We start from the raw sequence: 6,000 nt of genomic DNA, 5'->3' as shown, positions 1-6,000 counted from the left end.
ATCCACACTACAGCACTTACAGCGGCGGAGTTGTGGTGGAGACGCTCTAAGTCGATGGGAGAGAGAGCTCTCCCGTCGACTTAAGAACTCCTGCCTCCGCGAGCAGTGGTAGCTATGTTGGCATGAGAAGATCTCCCACTGACATAGTGCTGTCTACACCTGCATTTAGTCGGTATAACTTAATCGCTCAGGGGTGTGTATTATTCATATCCTATAGCCACATCAGTTATATCAAAGAAATTTATAGTGTAGACAAGGACTCAGCTTTCTCACTCCTTTGGCATTAAGTTCATTACTTTCAGTATCCACCATACTTAAGAGCTTTTATTCAATCTTTCCACTCTTACCTACTCCCCCACCCATAACCAGAAACTGCAGTCTAGTCCCTGCTTTCAGATCTGATCATCTATTGCCTTAACAGCCCTCCCAAACCTCTGCGTTCAGCACCTCCTCAACCCAAAACAGCCCACTACTGCAGTCAATGTTTTCCTGCTCCCTCCCCCACCCACACACACACACGGTGCTACAATTTTCTCTATTGCTTTCATCTTAGCCTCCCCTCCAACAGTGCAAATTCTTTTACTTCTGGACAATCACACTTTCTCTGTCATCCAATGCTGTAATTTTCTCTTAGCTCACTTCACAGTAGCACTCCAATATTTAGCAGTTTAACTCAGTACTCTTTCCCAGCCTTCACTTCCTACCCCCAGTCCCCAACTTCAGGCCTCAGTCTTAACTTTACCCCTTCATCCTTAATCTTCTTTCCCAGCTGACTTCTTCCCTCCCCCACTGGCATGCCAATCTACTCTCAGATCATCATCTTCTTCCCCCGGGGTACTCTAGTCTTCTATCTCAGCTTCCCCAGTCTCTGCACAGCTGCACTCTTCACACCATCTGCAACCTCCTGCATGATTCATCACTAAATTCAACACACCAGGATTATTCACAATTTGAAAAGCTACAGTGGAATTTACATCTGTTTCTGGAAAACACTTAACAAGACTGAGCAGAGAAGGACTGCACTGTGTACTTTGAGGTTTTATACTACTGGTAAATTGTGTTCCTTTACCTACTGATACTAAATGGCACACTTGATTTCCTCAATTCAGTTTAGCAACAGGATTATGTGCTAATAGAATTACCATCTTTCAAACAAGATACTACGTGAAGGTCCTTTCTGACCATTTGTTTTGGTGGAAGTTAAAGATCCCATAGTAACTTTCAGAATGAGGCAGGGTAAATCGCAGCGTTCTAGCCATCATTCTCTTCCCCACGCTAAACAAATTCTAATGTCCAAGGCTATAAAGGCTGCTTGGTTTGCTTGTGTTCTCACTGTACTGCCAGTTTAACTCGTTTCTTCATAATGTTCTTGTGCAGAACACATAACGGGAGCCTGCTGTTCTACTATGTTTAAATAGAAATAATTTGTTAAATACAAACTTTCCTTGCTTTGTGGAATGTGAAACCAAATTCTCCCTTTGAATGAAGTCTTCTGTGTAAGAAAACACCCATTTTGTTTCCAGTAAGCTAAAAATCTTAGCATGAGAAACTTTCCTCTACCATAAACAAGCTATTGGAAAATAAAGTTTACATTAGAATTAGCATTGCTGGGCTGATCGTTGATAAGCACAAGTGTAATGAATCCACATTTTTTAGCAAATGGACACCAAATAATCACACTTTCAAGCAACTGAGATGTCAAATAGAGGATAGGGTTCTTGGATACATGACATCATAGTTCTATATCATGTCACTCAATACAATACAGCGATCACAGGACTCATGCCACTCCAGAAGTAAAAGTGTCAAAGCATAGCCAGTTATTTCACTTACATCTTAGGTCTCTGCTTATCCGTTGAATTATTTGACGGGTAATGCCTCACTTCTTAGATAACATGGTATCGGTTTAATGGTCTCACGGTGCTTTATAAAGGTGGTCAGTATTTTAACCTCATTTTTATAGATGGGGAAACTGAGGCACACAGCTGAAATGACTGCCACTGGCTTCCCAAGTGACCTCAGGCAAGAGCTGGGAACAGAAACCAGGTTTTCACTGGCCCCAAACATTTGTACAATAGTTTTTATTCATTTTACTAAGCCATTGCAGCTGATAACATTACGGTTTCAATTTAAGATTCAGACCCAGGACTGTGTTATAGGCCCAAAGATGTTGGCTGAAAAGTTCAGTTCTATTTGATACTTGTGTGGGTAGCAGAAAGAGATACAGGATACCCCCTCCCATTTAAACAAAAGGATTATTTTGAACTATGCAGAAGGGAGGTAAAACAAGTGATTAGCTACCAGATGAACAGACCCTTATACGGAATGTTTCTTTCAGGGCAATAGGACTTTTCTTGTAACGAGTAATGCAGCAATTTTATAGCTCCAGTGGGGTTTGTGGGTGCTTGGTACACCTGAAAATCAGGCCACTTAAATTTAGGTACATAAAATTCATATTTAGAAGCGTAACTCTTGGCAATCAGGTTTGAAAGTGTTGGCCCATTTATACAGTCTTATCTCCTCTAGTGGTGAGTGCACTGCAGAAAAGTTATATTGTTGCTCCTTCTTCCAACTCGAGTATGTCATTCTGACACTAGTGTCACCCCTTGCCAGTAGTGGATGTCCAGGGCTTTGCAGGTCAGCTTCCTAGTGGAGGATAAATCAGCAATACAGAGTCTGGATATACTCTAAATGTAACTTGTTTTATTTACACACATACCCAAGTCCTCAAACACAGATAGTTGTCTTGTGGGAACTGGAAACACACTTTGTCTCAAGAATAGACTCTAATCAGAGACCAAGGCAGAAAGCGAAGTCTCTTACTATTCACACAGCTCCCTCTCCTTGGACTATTGCCTCTACGCAAAATCTGCCATATCAAAAATGAACTATCACAGCATGTCTTCCCAAGACTGAACATTTTCTTACATACCAAGAAAAAGAACTTGGAAGACTACATGTAAGAGCACCACCTACTGATGCCTGCTGCAACAATATAATTTATGACACAAGATGGAAGCTTAAGGGTACGTCCACACTTGGTAGCAGGCAATCGATGTTCTGGGATCGATTTATCGCATCTGGTTTAGACGCGATAAATCAATCCCGGATCGATCCCGGAAGTGCTCGCCGTCGACGCCAGTACTCCAGCTCGGCGAGAGGAGTACGCGGCATCGACGGGGGAGCCTCCCTGCCCTATCTGGACCCGTGGTAAGTTCGGACTAAGGTACTTCGAATTCAGCTACGTTATTAACGTAGCTGAATTTGCGTACCTTAGTCCGAAGTGGGGGCTTAGTGGAGACCAGGTATAAGACTGGAAGCCAGTTTTCAACTTTATTTAATAAATCCTAAAGTGTCCAATATTCAATCATTTTTTTTAAAGATAGCTAGATTAGATAGATCCTTTTCACACCTGCATCAAGTGCCAAATCCCATCTGTCTTTACAAATCTCAAGCAAATGAGATTTTTGAAGTCGATTTACACAGCGTTTGGAATCTTCCCTGGCAGGACAACCACACAATTACAGTGCCTTTATATTGGAGAAGGCTGACTAGTCACTAGTGGACTCACTTAATGGAACATTCATCCCAGCTGTTGTAAAGAAATCCACTGAACACAGCTTCATGGGCAATCTCTTCCAAGCCTGCACCCTCCCTGCTCTCCCCATACATACACACAGCAGAATCAGTGTGATTCTTCAATTTATTTGTAGCATTCTGCATCCCAACCATGGCAGGAAGCACTTCTCCTGGAAGCAGGAGAGAAAAGCTTGATTTGTAATACAGGCCTGCATTATGACTTCAATGCCATAAACTGATACAATTTCAGCAAGATTTTAAACACCAGCAGGAGGCTGAGAAGCGTCAACTGTAATTAAAAACTTCATTGGATAATGGAGAGAAGTATTTCTGACCATGAGAACTATCGGCTTCCTAGGTTACAAATGGGTAGTTTTCCTTCAGCAGACTGCTAGCAGATAGCTATCTAAAAAACCCCCTCTAAAAATAAGTTTAGGTGCTCTTTTCATGTTAGATGAGCGAAGAAATTCCAGTGTAACTCTACAGTCATATACACCTCTACCCCGATAGAACGCTGTCCTCGGGAGCCAAAAAAAATCTTACTGCGTTATAGGTGAAACCGCATTATATCGAACTTGCTTTGATCCGCAGGAGAGTGCAGCCCTGCCCCCCGGAGCACTGCTTTACCGCATTATATCCGAATTCATGTTATATCGTGTCGCGTTATATTGGGGTAGAGGTGTACCCTAAATATTATAATCATTTTTATTGGGGTAACACCTAGCGACCCCATATCAACAATAACAGTATTACTGCGCTAGGCACTGTACAGACATACACAACAAGAAGACTGTTCCTGCCCAAAGACCTATCCATATACTATAAGTCATTTCAAATTATCAATTTTTATTTTCAATCCAAATCATTTAGGTTACCCTTACGAAGCAAGAAGTCCCACTGATGCCACTGGGACTATTCATGAGAGTTCCCACTCACCAAAGCAAGTAAAATGATTAATAAACTGTACCTCAGATGAGTTCTGTAAGAACTTACTCTATAATTGGCTCATTTGCATATAATACAGCAATTATTATTCTCTCTCTTACCACATTACCAGTAGGCGAATATTACTGATCCTTTATTAAAGGAAGTACACGCTGGCTTCCTTGTGTGTTTCAGCAGGCTGGAGCCATCTGCCTACGCAGCCTACCCACACTCAAAATTTCCAATTGCCATCACAGCTCAGCAACTTTTAACTGCAACGTGATAATTTTACATTGTGAACTCCTTATGGCAGGGAATGTATTTTCTAAGCTTCCCATTCGGACTTAAAATATAAACTCAAACATCAGTTCATTCAGTTACAGATCCCTGGCTCTGTAGTTTGTATTATCATTTGTATGGGAATTCATAGCTTGATGCACAAGTATTTTGAAAGCTATTCCATATTGTTAACATTTCCACAGGCATAACCTAAAACAGATTTGAACTCATAACAATTGGTTTAAATAAAGTCCAACTTTGTGTACTATTCCTATATTAACAGATTCCACTTCTAATCTTTTGACCTCCAAGTTAATGGAGATGTCAGAATGGCTCTCTTTCCACAACTCATTTATGTACATATTAAAAACACAAACATTCAAATAACAAATATTACCCTACACCTAGGTCTATTATCAGAGACACTAACTGAACACAACAGTGAGATTTCCAAAGAGATTTTTAAAAATTTATAAAAAACACTTTTATATCAAATATTACATAAGCAGAAATTATTAAATCTGGTATGAAGAAGCAGAATCAGGTTTGGCAATACTTCAATGTATAATATTTTTACACTACAAACTACAGTACACCTAACATGTATTTAAAAAAATAAATAAAAAGCCAAATTCATATTTAATACTTTTATTAAAAGTGGTGATGTAGGGCTCTATCCTGAAGAGGGCAGAGCACTTTCACTAAAAAGGTGTTCAGCATTCTGTCAGATCAGACCCAGACTTAAAATTTCATTTTATAGACTTGATACCATGAGGTCCTCAATTCTAGTTGATTTAATAAAAAATTAAACACATTCAGAGTTTCACAAAAACCAAGCATTTACCTTACTTCTGCAGAGGAAAATAAAGAATTGCACAGCAACAGGTATAAGGAAGCCAGAATATCTATTTACATTCATTCACCTCCTTTTCACCCTTCAACTATTTATTTACATTTCTTGCTCATATTTCTTCCCTTGTAAATTGATTATACATGTTAACTACTTTGTACATAAATTCTTCCTCAACTGTTTTCTCCCTTAAACCTTCAAAGGATGCTGTTAAGGTAGTTCTCATAATTTATAAGAATAGATTTTACTCACTGTTTATAGCAACCACTTGGAAGATTGAAACAGAAATCAGCTGCCATAATCTGTTCCCCTTCCATTTCATGTGCAGACTGGTTACTGTAGAGCTCTTCATAAATTCTGGGCTGTTG

This window comes from Trachemys scripta, chromosome 1 (genome assembly GCF_013100865.1).
Source record: "Trachemys scripta elegans isolate TJP31775 chromosome 1, CAS_Tse_1.0, whole genome shotgun sequence".
Classification (NCBI taxonomy): Eukaryota; Metazoa; Chordata; order Testudines; family Emydidae; genus Trachemys; species Trachemys scripta.
The sequence above is the reverse complement of the archived record's forward strand: the minus strand, read 5'-3'. Positions refer to the sequence as shown.